At 38.5% G+C, this 27,127-nt stretch overlaps 1 protein-coding gene and 2 long non-coding RNA genes across 7 annotated transcripts in view; 2 read left to right on the forward strand and 1 right to left on the reverse strand.

Moving 5' to 3' along the window:
• Positions 1-27,127, forward strand: part of Dock4 (dedicator of cytokinesis 4) — a 417,461-nt gene that overhangs the window by 9,256 nt on the left and 381,078 nt on the right. The window lies entirely within an intron of this gene.
• Positions 5,267-27,109, reverse strand: LOC125346869. The gene is made up of 3 exons (XR_007210053.1): positions 27,097-27,109; positions 13,051-13,055; positions 5,267-5,869 (listed from the first exon to the last, which is right to left on the reverse strand). It is a non-coding gene; the product is annotated as an uncharacterized LOC125346869 (long non-coding RNA).
• On the forward strand, positions 5,749-23,456 carry LOC125346868. The gene is made up of 4 exons (XR_007210052.1): positions 5,749-5,829; positions 9,543-9,588; positions 11,259-11,261; positions 23,443-23,456. It is a non-coding gene; the product is annotated as an uncharacterized LOC125346868 (long non-coding RNA).

Here is a 27,127-nt window from a genome sequence, read left to right on the forward strand (position 1 = left end):
ACTGAAACAAGAGCCCTGAATGAGACTTTGTTCATTGTTTTGTGGATTATATACACATCCTATGCTTTCCAAATTTTAAAGTGACAGATTCCAAATTTCCAGAGGAGTCATCTTGAAACACTTCATTAATATGGTACAGAACACTCTATCAGCTGTCCATATAGACTCGGTCCTAAACAAAATTTTATGTCTCTTCCTGCTTCCCACTAGTGTATTGCCTGACAAAAGTGTCAGTTATTTATAGTTTTGTGACAGTTTTCTCCCAAACAAATATTTCATGCTAGATCATGCACGCTTGTGATATATAATATGTCTTAGAACCACAAGGTCAAATACTGAAATCTTGTGTAGTTTTGTTGGGTGTTTTTTTTTTTTTTGGGTGTGTGTGTGGGTCTCATGCTTTCTCAGCTTGTGTACTTGGCTGGTGTTCTACCACCTGAACCATGCTTCTAGTCCAACTTTTTGGAGCTGGAGTCTTGAACTTTTCTGCTTGGGCTTACTTTGAACTGTGATTCTCTGGATCCCAATCTCCTGAGTTGCTAGGATTAGAAAGGTGAGGGCTGGGGATATAGCCTAGTGGCAAGAGTGCCTGCCTCGGATACACGAGGCCCTAGGTTCGATTCCCCAGCACCACATATACAGAAAACGGCCAGAAACGGCGCTGTGGCTCAAGTGGCAGAGTGCTAGCCTTGAGCGGGAAGAAGCCAGGGACAGTGCTCAGGCCCTGAGTCCAAGGCCCAGGACTGGCCAAAAAAAAAAAAAAAAAAAAAAAAAAAGAAAAGTGAGTCCTGGGGCTGGGGATATGGCCTAGTGGCCAGAGGGCTTGCCTCATATACATGAGGCCCTGGGTTCAATTCCCCAGCACCACATATAAAGAAAACGGCCAGAGGTGGCGCTGTGGCTCAAGTGGCAGAGTGCTAGCCTTGAGCAAAAAGAAGCCAGGGACAGTGCTTAGGCCCCTGAGTCCAAGCCCCAGGACTGGCAAAAAAAATAAAATAAAATATAAATAAATAAATAAATAAATAAAAAAGAAAGGTGAGTCCTGGGCACCTGTCAAAATATAGAATTTTTACATTTTACTATTTCAATCTTGAAACCAAGTGATTCTGAAGTAAGAATGATGACAGTATTTAATGCATTATGTACTCAAAATTTGCTAAGATTGTAAACATTAAATGTTAGTAAATGTTAAATTATAACAAATAGTTAAATGTTCTTTTCATAGGAGAAAGATGGCCTTGCAAAATGAGAGGCATGTTAGAGAATAATAATCATTTCAAATAATATAGGTACATCAAAACATCAGTTTGCACAACTTATGTATCATTTTTATTTGTCAACTGTGCCTCAGTAGAGCTGGGAGAAAAAAAGGGAAAGAAAATCAATTGGTGGCTTCTCTCTGCTTTCCTTTATTAACAGAGTGACTTTTATTACCTCTGTGCTTGGGAACATTGTAGAACAACCATAGTGGGCTTGGCAGTACATTGAACTTGAAGTGACTGTCCAAGACATTTATGATGCTTTCCTTTCCGTCCCATCTTTTATTTTCACGGAAACATGACCACTTCCAGACTATTGAGAAAGAAAAGGTGGGAGGGTAAGTATATGGAAGGGAGTCTTCCAAAGTGGATTGTAGTTTCATTAAAGTGAATTTTTGGGGGGTGGAGAGTGACAGATGATCATTTATACCTGTAATTCCTGCTACATAGGAAATGCATGTAGATGATTGTGGTCAGAGGCTGTCCTCCTACGTTTAAAAAAAAAGACACTATCTGCAAAAAGTAACTAGAGCGAAAGGATTGGCGATGTAGCTCAAGTGGTCAAATGCCAAGTAGTAGAATGAGAGGTTCTTATTTCAAGCTCCAGTATCATGGTGGTGGTGGGGGGGTACTTCATAGCAAAACCTATTATTATTATTATTTTTTTTTTTTACCCTCCATTGGTAGTAGAGAAGGAAGCAATGGAAATAATCTGAAGTGGCCCAGAACCGGAGTACATAGTTATATGATGACTTACTATATAAGGAACTTTGCCTTGGTGCCATGCACATCTGTTGGCCTTTGTACAAACACCTGGAAGTGGGATGAACCACACCTTTATCTTGAGTTCTGTCTTTGCTAAGCAGAGAGGTTCTAGATTCAAGTTGCATTAGTTAGTGATTACATTTGCATCTCTATGAAGGGAGAACGCAGCGAATCTGGAAAGAGGTTCCTAGCATTTAGTAATGAATTGAAACATGCCTTTTTTTCCTTAGGTGGTGAGAAACAGTAGTGAGCATGACATTTACGTAGGAGACTTTTGGAAACTATTAACCAACACTTGTATATTTATTCTCCAATTCCATTCATGTCTCCTGTGAATGTGCAGAGAGAAGGTTGAGGGGGAAGGTGAACCCTGCTGCATATGAAGTTAAAATCCTTCCTCAATGTCTTTCATAACCATTTCTCCCTGATGTTATGGAACATTTTTGTAAATTAAGCAATTTATTGTCTAGTTAAATTAGACTATTATTGGGCATCAATATAAAAATAGCTTCCTGAAATCTTTAAGCAGAAATGTAACAATTTGGTTTCATGTACATTTTTTTCCCCCTCCAAAATGGATTAATCCTATTTGTCTTTGGCAACCAGAATTAGACAGGTTGGAGACACTAGCATGTATGTATGGAAAGCAAGTAAAAGTAACTTCAGGTCCTACCAAAAGCACCATCCTCCATTCTGAGAGAGGAGAGAGTCTGCTTTCTGTTTTCCTGAGGCAGTCAAAGTTAGTTCAAGAATGTGTGAGCTTCCTAGATAATAGGGTCAGGGTTTAGCTATGCTTTTGAAGAAATAGGAAAATCCAAAAACCTGAATTACCAGTTCTGTAAAGAATAATCTGAAAAAAAAATCTGAGGTTTTTCTGTAGAAGTCTAGATGAAAAACACTAACAGACGGGAAGAATTGTACAGAACTGTACATTCAGAAAATATTTGCTCACCAAAGTGGAGAGACAAAGGGTTAAAGGAGAACCAATGCAGCAGACAATGTGCTGTAAACCAACTGTACAAGTTGGAGGAGGGTGAAGAAGGAACTGGGGAGAGGGGAAGGTGGGAGCAAAATGAAGGAGGAGGTAGAAAGTTTGATAAGAAATGTACTTACTGGGCTGGGGATATGGCCTAGTGGCAAGAGCGCTTGCCTCGTATACATGAAGCCCTCGGTTTGATTCCCCAGTACCACATATGTAGAAAATGGCCAGAAGTGGTGCTGCGGCTCAAGTGGCAGAGTGCTAGCCTTGAGCAAAAAGAAGCCAGGGACAGTGCTCAGGCCCTGAGTCCAAGGCCCAGGACTGGCAAAAAAAAAAAAAAAAAAAAAAAAAGAAAGAAAGAAATGTACTTACTGCCTTATGTATGTAACTGTAACCCCTCTGTACATTACTTTGACAATATAAAAAAGGAAAAAAATTGCTTCTTTGTCAGTTTTTTTAAAAGACTATGTTTATATTAATTGTACTCAAATTTCTTTTAATAGTTCTATCAATAATTTGCAAAAATTGATTTGGAACACTTACATATTTATGTTCTTGGTTTCAAGCAGAGAATATGTATGCTTGTAAGTGTATATATATATAATGTATATACATATATAGTGTATGTAGATTTATAAATAAAGAAGTTATTAGAATGAATTTAAAATAGGAATATACAAGAAGTATTGCAATGCAAATTACATGTTGCAGTAATTTTACAACCAATGATTACAATTGAGGAGGAGGTGCCTCTTCCATTTTTATTTGTCTTTGTACTTAATAACTTCTGAAGTTAATGTGAATTCATTTTACAGTGAGGAAAAAAAAACTTACATAAGCCCTTTTATAAGCCAAGCACCATTCTTGTACATGGTTTCTTCTCAGGATTAGAGGTTAGACTGTTGGAAGTTGAGCTTGGACAGTGTGAAGTTAGCTTATCTTTTATGTCCAGGAAGTATTCTGTTCCAAAGTTCTCTAGTGTCTTTCCTTGCCATGCCAGTTTGATTACTTGTGATGTCTCTGTCCTCTTCCTTCTCTAGTAACTACTGTGAAGCTACTTTCAGATGGCCTTAGGGCATATGTCTTTGAAAAAGAGCCCTAATCTGTTTTTGAAAAATAGCTTCAAATGAATTCACCTAAGATAAAAATGCTGTTCTCTCCATGAAGTGTTTGCTCAGAAGTCTTGTGGTAGTCTGCACATTCTGCATTGTTCTATAAACTGTGTCCTATGAGACTATGGTTTCTGGGATAATTTATGCAAGAGAAACCTTTCAACATAGAAAGTCAACAACTTAAAGAGGTTTTATTGAACACTTATGGGGAATACTTGCTTATTCATGTGTCTTATAGATTGAATACATTCCCCCCCCCCCCCAAATTCATGTACAAACCCCTAACCACCAGTGTGGTTGTATTTGGAGAAAGAAAGAAGTTAGGATTAAATGAAGTCATAAAGGTGGACCTTTGATCGGATTAGTATCTCTATGAGAAGAGATACTGGAGAGCTTTCTAGCTGTCAGCATACTCCAGAATGATCATATGAACAGGTAAAGAGTAGATGTCTATGTACAAGCCAGGAAGGCCTTGACCAGGAGCCAACTTTGTTGAACCTTGATTGGAACTTCCATTCTCCAGAATGGTTAGGAAGTAAATTTCTGTTGTTTAAGCCACTTAGTATTTTGTTATTGTAGCCTAAACTAAGACCTTAGGTTACAATGGTAGGCATTCTAGAAAGAGGGACAAAGTAAATACAAGCAGATGCATGGACTTTAGTGTTAATTCATATAATTATTGTAGGCCTTTTCCATCTTCTGAGATCTAATTCTCATGTAATCACAATTTAATTGAGTCAGACTTTGAAGATGGTCATCTACTAATAACCGTAGGCTTCCATTTATTTAATGGCAATTTTGGAAAATTGCTCACATTGTCTTGAGTTTCTCCTCACTTTGGGTGCATTCAAAGCTACCCAACAGAAATATGGCCTGCAAATATTTCATTTCTCACTGCAATAATTACTTATAAAATCACAGGATGGCAAGTTTATCCATCTAGTTTAGTATTTAAAGCAAACCGATAAAGCCTTTTAGTCTGTGAAACTTTAGGGCCTCACAGTTAGAAGGGAGAATAAAGTGCTATTTGGGGAAACTTGTTTCTTTCATTCTACTGTCCATCAATATGTGAGAGTAATTATCTATGAAACTTCTCTGGAGTATAACTCTGAACGTTTACCTCACTCCAGTGACAAGTATTAAGGTATTAGGGGATGATTATTTTTGGAATGTCTTCTACAAATAAGACATTGTACTAGCTTGATGAACATCCAAAGAAGTATAGGACTGAATCCCTGGACAGTGACAGAGAGTGTTTCATTGTTTTATCTCATTTAATTGTTACATTTCTTCCAGATAAGTGTTACCTTCATCTTTTCAATGTTCACTTAGCGAAACAGTGCATGGCTGGATCACTGAGAAATCAATGTAAAGATTTCCAGATACTTCCTCCTCAAGCTTTTTGATGAAGATAAGGAGTTTGGATGGCCATATGATTCACTTGTGTGCATGCGGAAATAGCTCTGAGGAGGGAGTGTCTCATATCCTGCTGAACTCAGAACTCTTACAATAGGAAAGAAGTTTCATTTTAAAATACTCCCCAAAGGCATGAGTCACCATCTGCTGCTGATTGTCCAACATAAACACCTGAATGGAATGGTACTTTAAATAACTGGAGTCTTCTTCCTCTTCCTTCTGGGTAATTTCTGTTTCCTTACTCCCTGCCCCGCTTCTTCCTGTCATCTGACCTATGCTAAATATCTTGGACAATGGTGTGTGTGTGTGTGTGTGTGTGTGTGTGTGTGTGTGGTTTCCTTCTAAAACTGGACAGAGTGAGAAAGAGGGATCCGGTATTCTTATCTTTCAGAATTTGGGGCTACAAACGAAAATTGTATCAGTTTGAATTACAGAAAATGGAGAGTGGGAAAGCAGAGGAAAAATTAACAAAGGGAATAGCATATACTCTATAGCTTTACAGCAAGACCTTTGTTCAAGAGGACCTTCCTTGAAGGGCTGAGGTATCGTCGCTTGTGTATCAGTGTGCACCACACTCCTATACAAAGCCAAGGGCCAGAATCTAGAGGCACAGCTGCAGGCTGTGAGATTCTGTGCACCATAGTGAACAGATTGCTTAACCATCCTTTTTATCACATAAGTCCCCATCTTGTCTCTTTTCTTTAGCAATAGTCTTTCCTTGTCATGGTCAGCGTCTGTGCAGTGTGTATCTCTAAATGGAGTGCAGTCATGCTGGAGGGCCTACTCTGGTGGGGAACGGGGGTGGGAGTATTGGGGGTAGCATCAGGAGATGTATTTTTGTTGCATAAGGTGGAGAGAACAGGAAAATGAGAACCAAGTTGCAAAACAGGGCTGAGTACCCTGAAGGGAGTAAAAATGTATATTCATGAGTAAGGATGCACTTAGCCATCCTCTAGCCAAATCTAGCCAGCAACAGAGAAGAGACCTGGCTGGAATAAGCACCAAGTCCACAGTAATGGGCATTGACTGGAAGGAGGAGCGCTGGAAGGGAGGGAGGATCAGCACTGATAGAGGAGCCTGATGGGCTCTGATGCTTGTGGGTCTAGTGTTGGCAGTCCTGGGGCTACCCAGACCTGAGGCTTCTTGCTCTGCCTCATGACACTCAGGGTGCCTCCTCCTGTACAGCCTGGGTGCGGATATGCCTGAGGTGTTCTGAAGAAGCATGTCTTCTGTCTGAATTACTGTTGGAGCCTCTTAATTTGTTTCCTTTCTGCCCAAGTCTTCTCTGTCTTCTATGTGTTTCGCATTTAAGCCACAAGTTACTTTTTTATTCTAAGCCAGTTTGTTGAAGCGGTTCATTTTGGTGGTGGTGGGGGCAGTGGAAGATTTTAAGTAACTTTGGGGTCATTTTATGGCTAACAATGCCCTTCCTAAATTAATGCCTATGTGCAGTCCTGTCCAGTATTGGGCATTCTTCCTATTGTGCCCTGCCCTTCATCCTGGGTATCTAGTTACTGTCCTTAGAGGGGCCATACCACATTAGTATTTGTTGGAATTCTGCATGGGCCAGCCACCCCTCTCACTTCTTTACCAGGAAAGCCTATGTCCTCTTCTCCAAGACTTTCTCTTTCTGACTACTGGTAGTAAATGAAAACTTCTCTCTGCAACCCACATCTGTGTCCTGCAGTCACCTCTGTCAGGACCGTCACTTTTCTGTTTTGAAACTGTATACCTTTGCCATGGCCTCGTGAGATCCTGAGGCCACAGATGTATTCAGCTTTGACATCCCAAGAAGGGAAAAGGGAACACAGAGCTTGTAGTAGGCATGGCATGTGTGGGAGAAAAGAATGAATGAATGAATGGGGTATGTGGATGAGAAAGCCTTCAAGCTCAGTATGTAATAGTTACTTGTGAAGGATGTATAACAACTTGTCCAGAATGCATACACCAGGCTTTGACACTAGAGCAGGGCAAAGTGTTAAACTAGAAGAAGCTGGATGGTTATGGAGAAGGGATAGAAATTATTCAAAAGTATATAAAACTAAGTGTATTGGGAATTGTAATTCTGGATCTGTTCATTCTGGTCTATGTAAAATTTGCCATTTAAAAATTGAGTTGAGAATAAAACCAGAAAGGTCATGAATGCTATTTTACCCAGAAAGCTACTGCTAACTATTGAACTTCATGAAGACAGAACTGGATTTTTTTTTCATTTTCTTCTCTGAGTATAACCTTTGCTACATAAGTAGTTATTAATTAAAAAAAAGATTTTATCTGAGTCCGTGTGTACAGGTTTGCATTTTTTTGAGAATGTTTACAAGTGAAGTATCTACAAAAGCATGTGCCTGCTGGACTCCATTTAAATTGTAGAAGATGCTTAGGCACATCTGTTCATCATATGCTCTGGCCACCATATAATTGTCAATTACAGACACTCTGGCTGATTCTAAATCTTTGGCCTTTTCAGCTTTCTGCAAGTTTGGGGTACTTTTCTAACCTTTAGTGATCCAGCTTTTCAACAAAAATTTATGACCACTGTCTTCTACTACTACTACTACTACTACTACTACTACTACTACTCTCTCCAGAATAAGAGTATCCTGCAATTTAACATCAAAAACCAGAAACAAGATCACTGTGGTGGCTCAAGCCTGTGGTCCTAAGCTACCTGGGGGGCGGAGATATATAGGGAGTTAATATTTGAGTCCAGCTTTAGCGAAAAGAAGTTCATGAAACTCCATGTCAATCAATGTCTGGGTACAGGGGCACACACCCATTGTCGTGGTAACATAGGGAATAATAAGAGGATTATAAGCCAGACCAGTCCCAACACTTAAGCCAAAAAGAAGGTCCTACTTGTAAGACACCCAGTGCAGACAAAGGGTGAGGAGTGACTCAAGTGGTAGAGTGCCTGCCCAATAAGCATGAGGCCCTGAGTTCAGTCCCCAGTACCATCAAAAGTAAAAGCAAAAACCAGAAACAAAAGTCTTCCCCAATAAGCAGTTAGCCATTGGTGAGAAATAACATTTTCAATCTATGATATAACCAAAACAAACCAATTATATAATATTCAAAGGAATTGAGTGTGTTTGCTTCTTAGAGCTTCCAATTATTTTATTTACTTATTTTTCTTGTCAAGTGTGATACAGAGGGGTTAATATTCATATGAAAGGTAGTGAGTACATTTCTTATTCTATTTGTTACCTCCTCCCTTATTTCCCTCCCCTCTCTCCTTTTGCCTCTCCCCACAAGAGTTGTGAAGTTGGTTTATACCAAATGGTTTTGTAAGTGTTGCTTTTTGAATGGTTTGTCTTTTTTTTCTTTTTCTCTTGATTTTGGTATTCCCTCTCCCTTCCCCAGTTCTAATACCCGTATAAACAGTATCCAGGGTACTCAGATGTGATACAGTGGTAGCGAGGGTACAGCCACAGGAAGGGAGTACATGAGAAACAAAACTAAACAAACCAATCAGTCAAACAGACAAGGAAAAAGAGAAAAAAAATAGTACGAGTTCACATGGCATGTTGAAAATAATTACAACAGTGGTATACCTCTTGTTTCCATAACATGGAGTTCATTTCACTTGGCATCTTCTTATGTGATCATATGGGTGCCTTCCAATTATTTTTGCAGCATTATTCAATGGTATATTTTATTAGGCATAATATTTTATGTTCTGCATATGACATTGCAGATTATGTCTGTACTTGATGGCTAGATTTAGTGTATATTTTAGCTGTTCTAGTTGATGTAGTGGTATAGCATGAGCTTACATAAACACTAAATAATACTGGGCAAATATGAAAATTGAATCTTAAATTTATTACAAAGATCAATTTGATTGATTTTTAATTTTAAGGTTGCATATGAGTTAATTTTTTAAAAAGTTTACAATGAAAACCAAAGTTTGAAAAGTACTTTGGTTGAAATTAGACTGGAGTATTGCAGGTAAAATGATCAATTCTGTTCAATAGCCTTACTATATATATATGTATATATATATATATGTAGTGTGTGTGTGTGTGTGTGTGTGTGTGTGTGTGTGTGTGTTTAGTATGTGCCTGTGCTTGTACTGGGGCTTGAACTTAGGATTTCGTGTTATTTGGTTTTCTCCACTTGAGGCTGACACTTTAGGCCCACCGGCAGTTCCCACTTTTTGCTGCTTAATTGGAGATCAGAATCTCTCAGATTTGTCTGCCTGGCTGGTTTTGAACACAATCCTCTAATCTCAGCTTCCTGGGTAGCTAGGATTACAGGCATGAGTCACTGGCATCCAACATATAATAAGCTTTGCAGTTACTGTTCTAATCACCCACCATCTTTGTACTTTTAAGTGGCTGTGGAAACTTTTGGTTTGGTAGATTTAAATTGTCATGAAGTTACTGTATTTTTCAGGACATGTACCTGTGGCACAGTTTGAACTACTGAGGTAATAAAGCTGTTTGTGGCTGGGAAAAAATTTTGTTTGACACCGTTATCTATAAAGTACCTGTTTTAAGAGGTTAACAGGTTATCTTACCAAGATGGAGTCTGGTGTTCATATTTTGGTTCTTTCATAATAACTATGAACTCAGGCAAAGCATTTAATTTCTTAGGGCCTCAGCCATTAAATCAGAGACTTAAGTTTCCTTCAAATGCATTGCAAGTTAGAAATCCCTTGTGAGTTCTGACTAGGTATCATTGTATGGAGCGTTTGGGTTTGTGTTCAGGTAACTGAGGTGATTCATGTTTATGCCTTTTTCTTTTTCCCTACCACTTTACTACATTCTCAGGGTTATGTATTGACTTGAAATTCTTTGGCAGTAGAATTTGGTTCTATGAATTTTGGTGTTTGGAAAATACTGTGCAAAACCCACTCCTTTTCTCTTACGGCTTCTTATCCCTTGTAAGACATTGCCAGTGTCATTAACTTACTCAAGTTAATAACAAGTAAACCCCATCTACTATTTTTGTGTCATACACGTTTGAAGAAAACATTGGTTATGGGGTCAGATTTGATAATAGCTTATTTTTTTCTGAAGGCTTCTTTTTTGCTTTTGTGTAAAGAAAGCACAGGAATAGAAATATATTACCCTTCACTGTCAAAAGGAAAAGCATTATCTTTTAGATCTCATTCCACACCCAAATTATATCACTCACTGGCTACCATGTGCAAGATTGGTCAGATTCCACTAACTGCTTGCATTTGCTCCTCTAATTGGAAAAAATTAGGACTATTAATCATTGTGACACAAGGCAAAATGTCACCGTGGCATGACATTCTTATTTTCCACCTGAGAAATGGTGGCTTCTGAAAACAAAATCAGACCCCTTTTTCCACTCTGAATTGTCATTTCCTTTCTGGCTGAATTTCTTTGGAGATCAGACAAAGACTCCCACAAAGCAGGAGAGGAGTGGCCACCAAAGGGAAAATTCCTTTGTTTTTATTTTACAGAAGCAGCTGTGCAAATGAAAATGAGATGAGGGTAGAAAAACAGGCCTCATGAGCCCAGTAAATGTGGCTACTGTACAAAGACATTTAAAATTATTTGCGAGTAGATAATTGATGGAGACCAAAGTTTTGTTAGTCACAGAGACATGATAATGACTGAACTCTGAATCTTTGCTTTTCCTAGATTAACTCAGGAAGAATATATTTAAAGCAAGTTGATAGGATTTTCTCATGACGATAATAATTTTCTAGTCAGAGAAGGAATTGTGGTTATAAGTTATGAGTTATTTTGGTAGTGAGTTTTATAATTTCTTAGTATTTTGGTGTACATACTTAAAATTTATTTGTTCAACATTGAGTTTTAAACAGGTCTGAAAGAAAAGGTAACTGACAAATGTCAGTCTGTCTCAAGTTTGGCTTTTGAAAAAGAATATAGTTGGCTTTTAGTGTCAGTATTAATTGCTTTTAAAAATGAGAATCAAAACCAAATATGTATGCAAAAATCTTTGGGGATCTCCTCTTTCTCTTACCACTTGCTTCTGATACACATGCCAAATTTACCAGCTAGCTTTTGTTTATCTAATAAAAAAAACACATTTTTTATTTGTCTCAATTTTTGTCACTCACCAATACAGGGTTTTTGCAATATTCTAAAAGAGAGCTGACTTTGCTGTGCTTTTGATAATTTCCAAGAAAAATTTTGGTTCATATTAGGTTCAACCTCTGCACTTACTCTCACTCATTAAGCACAATGGGAAGATGCTTATATTTACATTTTTATCATGGTACTGATTTTAATTTGATTTTGAATTCCTTGTGCCACTAGATTTTGTGATGATAAGAAGTATTATAAGCAGCACCTCATTTTTGTAATAATAGCAAACATTTTCTGGGCTCTTTACTGTGTTAGGCACTATGCCAAGGTTGTATATACATGATGTATATATTGTTCTTATCCCCATGTTGCAAATGAGAAACTGAAGCATAGAAATGATGCAGTTCCTGGCATGATCACAAGTCTAATGAATTATAGAGCTATGATTTGCTGATAGATTTCATAGTGCAAACAGTGTGTTATTGTGTCACATATTGTGCTGGTTTGGGATTGTTTGGTTTGTTATTGGTGGTGTGAGCATAGAAGGTATCCATGAACTTACATGACTGACAGAACTCACAGTGAGTACTGCTGTCCATACTCCACTGAGGTAAAGGGACTGCTGATACTGGTTACTATGATCTTGAAACCTTTGTTCTGAATTGTGGGAATGTGGACAGAGATTCAGAGATCACAGTGCATTTCTAGGAGGCTGGGGCTTTGAGCCATTTGCCATAAATGTGCCACTAAGACTGGGCTTCTACACTACAGCCATGAGTGGAAAACTCTTACCCATCTTTCAATAATCTCTTATTTATTGGGTAACTTACAAAGAAATCTGTATTCCACTTAGATAGGAAAGGCAGTGTAATACCACTACCTTGATGATGGGAATATAAACTTGTTCAACCACTCTGGAAAGCTGTATGGAGGTTCCTCAGAAGGCTAAACATAGAGCTCCCCTAGGACCCAGCAGCCCCACTGTTGGGCATCTACCCAAAAGATTACAAGCAAGATCACACTAAAGCCACCAGCACAACAATGTTCATCGCAGCACAATTTGTCATTGCTAAAATATGGAACCAACCCAGATGCCCCTCAGTAGATGAGTGGATCAGTAAAATGTGGTACATATACACAATGGAATTCTATGCCTCTATCAGAAAGAATGTCTTTGCCCCATTCGTAAGGAAATGGAAGGACTTGGAAAAAAATCATACTAAGTGAAGTAAGCCAGACCCAAAGAAACATGGACTCTATGGTTTTTCTCATAGGGAATAATTAGTACAGTTTTAGGTTAGTTGTAGCAGATCACAATAGCCTAATAGCTGTACCTGTATGAACACATAAGGTGATGCTAAGTGAAATGAACTCCATGTTATGGAAACAAGTGGTATGTCATTGTCATAATTATTTTCAACATGCCATGGGAAATAGTACCACCCGTTTTTTTCTCTTATATGCCCTTCCCATTGTTTTACCCTTGCTATCACAGTATCTCATCTTAGCACTCTGTAGTACATGTATTAGAACTAGGAAAGGGATAGGGAATACCAAAATCGAGAGACAAAGGATAAAAAGACAAATCATTCCAAAACCAATACTTACAAAACCATTTGGTGTAAACCAACTGTACAACTCATGGGGGTGGGGGAGGAAAAAGGGAGAGGGGGGAGGGGGGAAAATGAGGGAGGTGGAAACAAGTAGGATAAAAAAATGCCTTTCATATGAAACTGTAACCCCTTTGCACTTCACTTTGACAATAAAGAAAAATATATATAAAATTAAAAAAAAAACACGGTTCATTTCTAATGTGTGTAGATGCAGGTTGCGAAAATAGACCACATGGAAGGAGAAACCTGCCTATCCTTTGGAATGAAATCTGTGGCAATACAAGGGAGAGCTAACAATAACACCACTGTACAATTTTAGTGTAAATTTTTTTTTTAAAGCTGGCTTTTATTTCAAGTGACCTTTATCCTAGCTGGCTTACTGATGGTGACACACATTCCAGCTTCTTTGTTAAGTTGTTAGGCCTGATTGACAAAATATGACTTGAATGTTGAAGTCACCACTTTCCTGTGTGTAGAATGATAATACCCTCTCCCATATATATGGGCTGTTTTACTACTCAGATGCTTTCTCACTTGTCCTACTTGATCCTTTTAGCTCTTATAAGAGGGATGGAATAAGTTTTTCTTTTTTTAGTGATAAGACCATTAAGGTGTACAGAAAATAAAGTGAATGCTGGAGCTTAAATAAACTGTGACAGGTCAAGACTGCCCAGCCTTGCTCTTTGAAGGATTATCTCAGTTTGTCTTGTGTACTTATTTTCTGTATTGGCAGCACATTGGCCATTTACCACATGATTTCTACATGGCATCTATCCCTATCAAGTACTAGTTGGTCTCCATCTTTGGTTGAGAATAGCAGTGTGCAGCTTATACTTCTAGGCTGTATTCCCCAGAGCAACTACAGCCTCCACACTGCTGGTACAGGGTGTTTAGATGTTTTCAAAGTCAATATTATGGTTTTCTATGGAATGCATGTGTGTGTGTGTGTGTGTGTGTGTGTGTGTGTGTGTGTATGTGCACGCACGCTCGTGTGTGCCTGCATGCATGCATGCTCGTACTTACCAGTCCTGTGGCTTGAACTCAGGGCCTTGGTGCTGTCCCTCACGTTTGTGCTCAAGGCTAGTACTCTACCATTTCAGCCACAACTCCTTCTGGGGTTTTGGTAGGTTATTGTAGATAACAATCTCATAGACTTTTCTTCCTGGTCTGGATTTGAGTGGGGATCCTCAGATCTCAGCCTCTGAAATAGCTAGGATTATAGACATGAACCACCAGCTTTCAGTGCCTATAGATTTGTTTTTTGCAAAATCATTTTCATAGACAATGTCAGATATTTTTGTTTGTTTTGTTTTCTCAAAGAATGGGAAAAGTCCTAGGCTTTACGTTATTCCTTTGTAAACAGGGACAATATGACTTGCTTATCCACATGTAATGATCAAGATAGAGTGAGAAGGGTATCATGAAGCAATGTAAGTGATCAAGTGCGTTCTTTCTTTTTGTGTTGTGTTTGTGTCTTAAGCATGTGCTTTATGTTATGGGTTCAGAGATGGAGAGTGAATTCCAAGGAGCTCAAACTTGCATGGCAAAGATTGAAAGGGGTCATTGGTTATGACTCTAGGAGAGGCAGATAGGTTGTGATACAAAAGTCTGTACAGAGAAGGGCTCCTCCGACCTGGGAAGGTCAGAACTAATGTAGGGAGATATTATAGGAATGAAACAAGGTGATCAGATTGGAAAGGGCATTCCTGGATAGAGGACTAACTTACCAATGACAAGAAAGCCCAAATGTTTGCCTCAGACTCCTCTAAACACTGCTGTTACTATAATACTGCTATGTATTGAATTATCTTACTCCTGTGGTTACTTTTTTCAACCAGTGGTATACAAATTGATGAGACCTCTTACCCTTCACCCCTACTACCAGGGGTGTTAGGAATAAAGTCATTGGGAAGGTCAGGAATGCTATGTGGCCTTCATGGGAAAACCCCATGATGTGTGCAAACCCCATTTTCTAATCCTGGGAATCCATAATGTCATCGAGTAACCATGCAGTGAGTATGCATATCTACTGGTTTTCAGCTAAGGCATGAAAGCCAAGGTCACACAGCTCTTCTGTTGTTAGGAATGCTGGGATGCTTTTCCCATTTGTTGGAAATTGCTTTAGCCCATTCTGTTTTCTATGTTTTATTGATATCATGCTCTATAAAATTCTAGGCAGTACCTTTTGTTTGTTGTTACTATCTTGGTTAGGAGCTTAACTCTTAACTCTCCTCTTGTTCTCAAGTGGGAGACCTTTCATTAAAGAAACAACACTTAAGGATTTTTCTTTCCCTCCCTTCCTTACATTAGCAATTGGGTGGTGAGTTGGGAAGACTAGACAGAACTGGCTCTCTCCTTTCTAAAAAGATCTGTCCTCTGGAGAAAGGCTGCCTTCTTATTTGTAGGATTAGTGGTGAGAAGCCTGCATGTTTGTGACCTAAACTTAGTATAGGGAATTGTTAGCTGGGCCTCGTGTACAGTGATGTAATTTGTATACTGTGTCCAGGGAGCAAGTTGCAGCTGGAAGCCAGCCAGAACTCCACTGGGCCCAGCCAGCTGTGCCAGGGCCAGGCAGCTAATTTTGCTCATTTGAACAAGGGTATTGTATAGCCCTGTGGCTACCCTGTTGCACAACTCCAGAGGGCATCATTGTATTCTCATTGTATTCTACCTCTGCTGTTCCAGTACTTCTATGTTCTGCCTTAACAAGAGAGCCAAATGTTTACACTAGCTTAGCTCTTGCATGCAGAGATTTTTAGTTGAAAAGCTGACATTTCAGTTATACCTGTTTTGTTTTTCTCTCCATTGGGTGAAAGTGGGTCTCCCAAGTTCCTTGGTGATATGAAGCTTGGTGCTGTGAACTCTAAATTTTGTCTTTCCCACACACATCCAGTTTATAAACATTTGTGATTGAAGTTTAACCGGTCCAGAGGAATGTAGAGAATGAAACTGAAGTCTTCCTTCACCTCCTTCTGCCACTCTCCTTTATAAATTATCACCGCTAATGCTTTGGGATGGAATTTCCCAGATCTTTCCCTATTCTACCACTAGAGTCACTTTCCCAACCCCTTTTGCATTGGTTATATTCAAGGTAGGGTCTTGTAGGGTCTTGCCTTATGCTTGGGCTACTCTTGGCTGAAATCTTCCTACTTGCTTCTCCATGCTACTGTGGCTGACAAGCTCCTACCCCTGCTTCCAACCATTGCCCTTTCCCTGTAGCTGGGATATCGGGCTTGGACCACAGCTCTAGGCTATTGGTTGAGGTACAGTTTTGCAAAGTTCTTTTTGTCTGGGCTGGCTTTGAACTGTGGTTCCCCTAACTTCCACCTCTCAAAAAGCTAAGAATGCAGGTTTTAATGTCTATGTCTAGTTCTGTTGGAGTATTTTCATATATGAACACATTAATCATGCTGCCATTTGTGTGTGTGTGTGTGTGTGTGTGTGTGTATAATGGGTTTTTGGACTCAGGACTCAGGACCTTGTACTTACTTGGCTTGCCTGCCTAGCTGGCATTGTATCTTTTGAGCCATGCCTTGCAGCCCAATCAGTTTTTTGGGTTTTTTTTTTTTGCTGATGATTTTGGAGCTGTGCTGTCTTGGATTTTTTCTGTCTGAGCTGTTCTGGAACTGAGATCTTCTGAATCTCGACCTTCTAAGTAGCTAAAAATACAAATGTGAGCTACAGATACCCATCTGAAATCTGAGTTTTTAATAAGCCTGATTATTTCCTTCCCTTTTCCTTGTCTTTCTTTCTGCCTGCCCTCCTCACTTCTTCTTTCCTCCTCTACTCTCTCCTCCCCTCCATTCCCCTCCCCTCCCCCCTCCCTCCCTCCCTCTCTTCCTTTCTTCCTTCCTTCCTTCTTCCTTTCTTTTTCTTTCTTAATGGTACAGGAATTTGAACGCCGGGACTTGTTTTTGATAAATAAGTACTCGATCGATCACTTGAGCCACCCATCCCCAGTCTTTTTGTTTTTGCTTGAACATTTTGCCCAAGGCTGGCCTTATATTGTGATCATTCTACCTGTGTGTTTCTGAGGTCTGTTGCATGCTTTGGGAGGGCTAGGTTCTCTGGGATCCTTTGGCAGCTGTCAGGGAGTTCAGGTGGAGATTTGCTGACTCTTTGCTTATCTGGTTTCTGGCTGTCCAACTTTGTGTTCACTTTCAGTCTGTTTTCTGATAATGAACTATTGTTATGTGATAGAGGCAAGTGCTCTCTGGTTGCTGTTGAAGCTCTTGACTTTTTTTATTTTTTCTTTGGAATTTTGTTTTCCAGTCATGTTTTATTTAAGAGTTTTGGACTCACTTTAGAGCCAGAAACTGATAGTGCATGCATCTCCTTCCCATGGCAGCCCCTTTAGAAACTGGATTGACAACTTGTCAGTTTACTAACAACTTGTCAGCAATTCATATAATATGAAGACTCTAATTTGAAAAGTGTTTATGCTAAAATGATATAAGCCTAAGTTTAATATTCATCACACCCTTGAAGTGCCTCTTTCACTGGTAAATTCCTGATTTTGAAGGGGTTTAAATAAAGTGATTACAATCTCCTAAATCTTGACAATAGAACTGTCATTTTTATTTCCTTATCTCTCATTAAATTGGGTTTTAGTACGGGTGGGAGGAAAATTTTTGAGGTGACCTAATGTGTTAAAAATCATGTAGCAAAAACTTCCTTTTGAAACAGTTATGTTTTTGAAGAAGTTGAGCAGCAAATATACTTAGTTTTCTTTTGAGTTTTTGGGTTTGTGTATGCAAGTTTGAAAAGCTCTTTCTACTGAGTGTTTCACTGAAAAGTCCTCAAACAATGATATACTGACACCATGTTATCTATCTACCTTATAGACACCAGGAATATACTTGAAATTATTTTTCTGTGATAATTTCCAACTTTATTAATGTTAAATACATAATCTTCCTAATACTTTGGGTGCTGTTTACGATAAAGTATAATAATTGCTGTGTTTATGGTAACTTCTATTCGAACTCAAATAGAACTAAAAAATTTATTTTTGTCTTTTTAAATTAAATTTTATTGACAAGGTGATATACAGAGGGGGTACAGTTACATAATAAGGTAGTGAATACATTTCTTGTCATATTTGTTACACCCTCCCTCATTTTTCTTTCTTTTATTTTCGTCTTTTCACCATGATAGAAGTCACTGTCTATTTCAGATAACTTTATAACAAACAGTGTCCTGGTTTTCTGTGCATTATTGAGCATATTGTGATCCATACAAAAGTTTCTGAGTGGCAGCCTGCTTAATGTGCACACATGTATGCTGTATGTGAACTCTTAGTGGGTTCTGGATGAAAGACAGGCATGAAGTGTATGGCTGAGAGATATAAAAAGTGGTTTTGTTTTTTACAAAAAGCATGAAAAATCATTTCTTTGGGACTAACTGCTACAACAAACCAGATGATGTCATGGTGGCATAGATGGGTGGAACCTAGTATCTGGTACTTGAGGAAGATATAAGGAAAATTTGGTTTGGGCTGGGCTGAATGCTGCTCTGCTGTTCTTTCCCAGTGGCTATTTCTGTTCCTGGTGAAATGGTATGGTTGGGAAGCTGGGGAAAAGGTGAAGAGTTTTGCAAGATTTTGATGGAGCTGGGCGATATAGACAGTACTCTTTTGCTTGTCTTTCTCTTTTTTCCTTTCCTTTGTTGGCACTTAAGGATGGTTGTGGGCCTTATGCTAGACAAGTACTCTGCCACTGAGTTACACCTCAGCCTTTATGATTTTTGTTTATTTCTCATACTCACCTACTTTCCTACTAAAATATCTCTTTTTACTTTCTTGACTCTTTTGGTAAAACTCTCCATTCATTTGAACTGTAGAATGACTTAAGACCATTAAAAGCTACGTAAGCAAGGCATACCATAAGGTTCACTTCAGAAATACAGAACGAGTCTTATGACCAAACTTACTCTTCCTTACTTGTTATTAGTTACAATTCAGTGCTTGAGTCAGTATAAATAAAAATTTCTTTAATCTATTTGTGATGGAAAAATAGGTTTTCAGAAAGGTCTTAGGAAATAAGAGAATGCTACTGGTGTCAATAAGCATTTGAAATTCTTCTGTGTCCTAGTGGTAACTACTTACTATTGTTTATGCATCAGATCAAGGAAATCCTACAGCTATGGCACTATTGACATGAAAACAGTCGGGAATGAGTATGTGAGGGGGTGTTGTATGCATGTACATGCACATGAAACTTGTACTAAGCAGATAAACGTGGTTTCCCAAGAGACCACTCATAGTGTCAGTATAGCATGGGGATAAACAGCATTTCTGCAAAGCAGGTATATTTTCCTTCAGGTGAGTCTGATGCTGTGTTGCCAGAGACCTAGATTTCCTCTAAAGCATGACCTAACAACAACAACAACAACAAAAACCTTTTATGTAAGAGGACTTACTTCACATTTCTGTGTAAAAAATCTGGAGTTGCATTTGACTTGTTATCTTTAGACTAATTTCTAAAGAAACAGGTTTACAAATGTGTGAGGATATTTTAACAGCACCAACTGTTTAGGGAACAGTTCTATTTGTTAGGCCCCGGGCTAAGTGTTTCGAATGCATTATTAAATCGGCTTCTCCTCACAGTAACCTCACAAAGCAGATGCTGTTATTATATCATCCCTGTATTTCAGAAGAGCTATCTACCAACACAGAAAGGCTACCTAGTCTAAGGCAATTCATTCCTGAATTCATAGATCTCTTAAGAAATGTTACTCACTCAAGGACAGATAGGAATATCAGGGAGTGATACAGGACTGATTCTTGAACATTCATTTATTTAACAAATTCTTTAGTCTAGAGTGACAATGAGACATGTATTGCTCTGCAAGGAGCCTATAGATTTTTACTGGCTTTCCTCAGCTACTTTTTCTGGCAGTGATTGTGTAACCAAGAGCTTGGGTGTTGGACAGTAATGACTAGAATTAGAAGTTGGTTGGCAGGAGAATTATTTTTCCTCCTGCCCTCATACCACCTCAACATCCTTGTAACCTAGGGCAATTTGGGTCAGAAAAGAACAACCACAACCAAGCTATATGTAGGCTGCTCACACCTAGATGACAACAGCTATGCACTGATTTCATTCAAAACCAAACACTGGCAACCACTGCTGTAAAAGTTGTTTTGTCTTGTGTGTATTCTCAACACCGACTCCTGTGCTCTCAGAGCAAATACCCTTGGTTGAAAGAGAAGTAGGTACTGATGAGATAGCTTATTATAATGAGTCAGTTCCCATACTATTACTGAGTAGGCCTTGGCGGTTTAGAAGACTGCACGTGGTAAAAATTGCTGTAATTAAGGTAAAGTAATTGGCAGGTTTGTGCTGAATACAGGTTTTTCTGTTTTGATTCCAAAGCTAAATAAGGGCATAACATTTATAATTTTTTTGCAGTACATTTTTTTCCATGTCAAGATTGGACCATTAATATTTTTGTATTGTTATAAATAATGGGTAGATATAATGAGAAGAAAAGCAGATGGAATTGTGTTTCTGTAAGAGGGAAGAGCATGGCCCTTAGTCCTCTGTTTTCTTTGGAGTTTGGACCACACACAACCTTCAGACAGGAGTTTATGGTCTAGAAAGTTTCTGATGGCTATGTGCTGAGCTGGTGCTAAGGGATATGGACGGATTTAAGTAATGCTATGTTCAGATTTCAATATTTACATATACTCTTTCTTTATTATCTGTACTCTACTTTCCCAATAGACTTTCTTCTTGACATCAGGAAGGGCAGTCTCTCTCTCATTCTTGTTTTACCAGGTTTCCTATCCTGAGGTGGGAAAACACCTAGGATCCAAATGAAAGAGCAATTGAAGTAGTGGTGTTGGTGCTGATGAAAATTAATGACTCCAGTGACAGGATAACAAATACTTTGGCAATTCATGTGGCATCTAATTCTTTATTTTCCACAAAACTGAAAGATGGCTTAATTGAGTTGTCAGTTGATCATTAAAAATAATTTTGGTGATAGATCACTCTGAGGGTTTTTTTTTTTTTTTGGCATATGTCCCAGAAGGAATTCAAACTATTGAGGAATATTATTATAGCAAACTTAAATTTCCATGTAGTTGTTTTGTGAACACGTTTTCTCAGTGTTTAGATTAAATAGGGGCCAGGGTCAGATAGGAGTACAATTGATGCTCTTTTTAGAAATATTGCTCTACCAATGCATACCTCATCTGTCTTTTTTTTTTTTTTGGCCAGTCCTGGGCCTTGGACTCAGGGCCTGAGCACTGTCCCTGGCTTCTTCCCGCTCAAGGCTAGCACTCTGCCACTTGAGCCACAGCGCCGCTTCTGGCCGTTTTCTGTATATGTGGTGCTGGGGAATCGAACCTAGGGCCTCGTGTATCCGAGGCAGGCACTCTTGCCACTAGGCTATATCCCCAGCCCTCATCTGTCTTATTAAGAGTTGCATTTCTAAAATAGCTTATTTTTATTCTTAACTATTTATAAGATATTTAATATTTATTTAGTTAGTTATGTGTAACTAAATTTAAATCTAAGTAAAGAAATAATGATTATCTTGCAGTTCATTTTGATAATTCCAGTAAATGGAAACAAGAGTTTTTTAAAAAAATTTTGTTCTGTTTTGTTTCCTCCTTTGTCTCTATTTTTGTTTTCTGTGCCTTATGTCTTGTAAGTTTATCTGTTTTGGAGAGGGTTAGGAGGAGCACAGAAATGGTGGGACAAAGGGTGAACAAATGCAGCAGTAATACTCTGTAGACACTATGTTGAAATGAACAATACAAGTGGCCAAAAACAAGGAGAAAATGAGGAATAGGAAACAGTATTCAAAAAGAAACATACTCATTACCTAACTTATTCAGCTGTAACCCCAGAAACAACCTACAAAATTATACAGTAGTTCCTGCCATTTTCTTTTACATTTTAGCATTTTAGTGTTGGATTCTTTCTTGTTCTTTCTATGTTTTGTTTACTCATCTGATGGAATTTGTATCCCCCCTCCCCTTTTTTTCATGTTTAGGTTGATCTTCCTCTTCCATATGTCTTTGTGCATCTTTTGTAATGTTAGTTTAGTGGTAATTAACTTGCATATATATTTTTATTATCAAACTGAATTACAGAGATGTTACAGTTTCATACATTAGGCATTGAATACATTTCTTGTACTGTTTGTTACCTCGTCCCTCATTCCCCCCTCCCCACACCCTCTTTCCCTCCCCCCCATGAGTTGTTCAGTTCATTTACACCAAACAGTTTTGCAAGTATTGCTCTTGTAGTTGTTTGTCTTTTTTTACCCTATGTCTCTTGATTTTGGTATTCCCTTTCAATTTCCTAGTTCTAATACCAGTATACCTGGTTTCCAATATACTCAGATAAGATACAGAGAAAGTGTAGGTACAACCACAGGAAGGTGATACAAGAAGATCATCAATAATAGAGGCTACAATTACATATGGCACGTTGAAAGTAGTTACAACAATCGTTTCCATAACATGGAGTTCATTTCACTTACTATTATCTTATGTGTTGGTAAGGGTATAGCTATTGGGCTTCTGTGATCCTCTGCTGTGACTTGCCTAAACCTGTGCTAATTATTCCCTATAAGGGAGACCATAGAGTCCAAGTTTCTTTGGGTCTGGCTCACTTCACTTAGTATAACTTTTTCCAGGTCCTTCCATTTCCTTACAAATGGGGCAATGTCATTCTTTCTGATAGAGGCATAAAATTCTGTTGTGTATATGTACCACATTTTCCTGATCCATTCTTCTACTGAGGGGCATCTGGGTTGGTTCCATATTCTAGCTATGACAAATTGTGCTGTGATGAACATTGTTGTGCTGGTGGCATTACTGTGATTTTGTTTGTGGTCTTTTGGATAGATACCCAAAAGTGGGGCTGCTGGGTCATAGGGGAGTTCTATGTTTAGCCTTCTGAGGAATCTCCATATAGTGGTAATTAACTTTTTAGATTTTTTTGTTTTTGTGCCTCTGCCAGCCTGGACACTGTCCCTGAGTTTTTTTGTTTTTTTTTTTTTTTTTTTTACTCAAAGTTAGTGCTCTACCACTTCAACCATAGCTCCATTTCTGTCTTTTTTTTTTGGTGCTTAATTAGAGGTACTTTGAACCATGATCTTCAGATTTCAGCTTTCTGAGTAGATATGATTATAGGCATGAACCAGTGGCATTCAGCTAAATTATTTTAGCTTTTGTTTGTCATAGAATGTTTTTTATTTATTTGCCCATCTGATCATGATTGCTTCACTGGGAATAGTATTCTAGATTGCAAGTTGTTAACTTTCAGTGTTGGAAAAATATCATGCCATGATCTCTTTGCTTTTAAAGTGTTTCTGGAGAAATCTGCTGTATTGATGGGACTCTCCTTATAAGTTAGTTGCTGTTATAAATGATAGGAGTCATCTCAGGTTGTATACTGTCATTGAATTGGGATAACAAGGATTTCTTGTAGTCAACTCAACAGTTGAAGGCCTTTGAAGGGTGGGAGTCAGCAGATGCAATGGTCCTGTCTAGTACTAACCATCCCCAGAAGGCTAAGGCAGAGCAGGAAGTAGGTGGAGAACTAGACAGAATTGGCACAAAGGAAGGAGGAGAGGTAGGGAAAGGGAAGGAGGAGGAAAGTCTGCATAAGAGAACCTCACAGTCTTATCAGGCATCCTGTGGGACACCTGCCTCATGTGGCCGTAGGAGGTCTGATCTTCCCTGGCCTTCCTACCATCTCACTGCACAGATTCCTTGCTTGCTTTCTTGACTTATCTGTTTTGGTCACTACATTGTTGGACATAATACTGCTTATTCTCTACTTAGAATGGCCAATGGCGATGTCTGACTATGGGGGTTTTGCTGGATGGGCATTTGCCCTTGAGCATTTGCAAGCTTTCCCTCTGTTTGTTAAGGGTCTCTTCCAGTTCTCTATGTACTAGCCTTTGGGAGCAGGTGATTCCTAAATATTGCCCAGTGGAACCCTTTTGAACTAGTTACCGATGGCCTTTAAAAGATTAGCACAGGTTCCAAAGTCACTTCTCCTTGGCTCTGTAATTAATCTCTTTAGGAAATGACTCCTTGGGGAAACAGGATAAGAGGCCTGCTGCCTACAAACAGCTGCCTCCCCACTCAGTCTTTAGAAAGAAACAATGGAAAGTAATCTAGCACAAGGGCTATTATCTAGAAATGACATTTCCCTCCTTCCTTTGAATTCAAACAGTTGTGTTGAATCCTGGAAAAGTAATTGCCAATAGAGGAAGGGGTATGGAATCATCTATATTACTGTTTTTGGTCACATTATATACCAGGAAGATCACACTTTTTAGTAGTTTATTTCCTTCCTGGTTTTTGGAAAGTATCTTTGTGAAATCTGACACTGTAGAAATCAGGCAAATGTAGAGACTGTCAGAGGATTACATTGGTTTCTGGGTAATCATTGGTTGGCCTTTGAGCTGTTGACATGGCAGATGTCTTCGGTATCGGTGAAATGGGAAATGTCCATGTGACCAGATGGGTTGTGATGAAGGTCCACATGAGATGATTAAGCTTGTTGCTTAGTTACTTCAGATGTGAGACTGTATCCTCTGGGTTCTGGCTTACTGAGGAGGGTCTTTCTTTACAACAGACTTTGATTTTTTACTCTTGTATCTGTGTAGCAAAAGACTTAGCACCTAAGTGGTTGAAACTTGGGACCTATAGAAAAAACATATGAAGAAGAGCTATCAAAATCCTCTATTCTACACCCAGATTTATCTGTCATTTGTCTTTAAATGTATGTCTTTTATTTATATTTGGAGTTCATATATTGGCATATTCTTATTTTAATATGATCATAGAATATTTTCCATCTGATATTGTGGTTTCTCCATTTAGTGATATATTGCATGTGAATATATCTTTTTTTTTTTTTTGGCCAGTCCTGGGCCTTGGACTCAGGGCCTGAGCACCATCCCTGGCTTCTTCCTGCTCAAGGCTAGCACTCTGCCACCTGAGCCACAGCGCCCCTTCTAGCTGTTTTCCATATATGTGGTGCTGGGGAATCGAACCTAGAGCTTCATGTGTTGGAGGCAAGCACTCTTGCCACTAGGCCATATTCCCAGCCCGTGAATATATCTTTATTTCAGACAATGAATGCTATAAAATCTTAATTGATGTAATTTTAAGTGCAATGGTAATTAAGTACAATGGCAACAACTGCCTGGATTTTTTATTTTAACCTTAGCTTCCAACTCTGACAATTGTGTACAAGTTACCACTTTCTTCATACTTTGGAGAAAGTAGGGGTTACCTAGTCTTTATTTGATGTCATATGTTGTTTGTGGCTTATTTCCCACTGCTTTCTTAGGGACTCTAAGACCACCAAGAAGAGAGAATCTTGCTTCTTCTTTTTCAGGTATTTCCTGTTAGTCTTATTTGATATTTCCTTTAATGTTTCAGAAAACTCCCAGAATGCATAGCACAGGAGACTTCCTGTTGTATTTGCATTAAGTTCCACTTGAAAAGTCTTATCAGCTAAATTAAGTACATTCTTTCTGTCCAAATTCCTAAGTTGAAGTCATAACCCTTTGGAGGTAGAGCCTAACCTAGGTGACTAAGATAATGTGAACTGTTTAGGATGGGCACCAAACCAGTCTAATTGGGCACACATCCGGGGTATGTGTGCACAAACAGAGGAACCCTTGGGGACATAGGCAGGAGAATGGGCCATGTGCCAGTCAACAAGAGAAGCTTAAGAGGAAACAAGTTTGGCAGCACAATGATGACTTGTAGCCTCCACCACTGTGAGATAATGCATTTCTTTTGTTTAAGCTGTTCAATCCATCATAGTTTGTTGGGTTGCCTCTAGTAAACTAATAAGACAGAAGAACCGTCTGGAACAGTTTCACCCATCTGTAGTATGGAGAAATGTTCAATGAGTACATGAAGAAAATAACTGAAGAGACAAGAGGATAGAATAGGGGTAGAAGATACCTAGATGGATATTAAAGTTTTAGCTCCTGGCTTTTGTGGTTGGTTGGTTCATTATGTTCCACTATATTAATAAGTGCTGTAATTTATCACTGTGTGACATTATTTGCTTTTTCCGTGGATGACATATTATGCTAATGATAAGTGAAAACAATGAAATATAAAAAGGCAAAAATAAATGTTTACATGGATTTTATTTAGTGAAAAAATGTGACATGCTTAAAAATTCTTAGTGCTATTCATTTTCAGTTTTTCCTTTCAATAGCTCATCTGTTCTGTGAAGCACACTGTAATTGTATTCATTAGTTAGTTCTTTATGGGAAATAGGTTAATTATTTTTTCCATTTAAGAGAGAAATTAATATCAGACTTGAGCAGAAGCTTCAGCTATTGAAGCATGATTCTGAAATATCTGTACTTTACGAAAGAATGAGAACTTTTGTGAGTTTTTCTAACATGTGGAGTTGAGATTTACTATGACTTTGAGAGTAAGTTGTGTGTGTTTAGTAGGAGTGGATCAATCTGAAGTTCATGTCAGTGTAATTTCTTGTCTTTTGGAAAGCAGTTAAGCTATTTACTATACCACCCATGTATGTTTTTGCTCTACAACCTATAGCTAGCGGGTTTTCACAATGCTAATTCTCATTTCCAATGTATGACAGTGGTCTGAATGTAGACGTTCTGTCTGGATTATTGTACTGGAAACAATATTTTAGCAGATACACTGCTTCTGAGAATATAGAGGTGAAAGGTGATATCATTTCTGTATATCACAACATTCGGATAATTATTTGTGGAGAAACATTTCGGCTTTAAAATTTCTTATATTATTTGAGTACTTCATCAGGGTTTCTGAGTATCAGACTTTCTTCTTAGAAACTAAAAGTAGTTTTTTTTTTTCAAATTTTTATTATCAAACTGATGTACAGAGAGGTTACAGTTTCATACATTAGGCATTGGATACATTTCTTGTACTGTTTGTTACCTTGTCCGTCATCCCCCCTCT

This window comes from Perognathus longimembris, chromosome 2 (assembly GCF_023159225.1).
Source record: "Perognathus longimembris pacificus isolate PPM17 chromosome 2, ASM2315922v1, whole genome shotgun sequence".
NCBI lineage: Eukaryota > Metazoa > Chordata > Mammalia > Rodentia > Heteromyidae > Perognathus > Perognathus longimembris.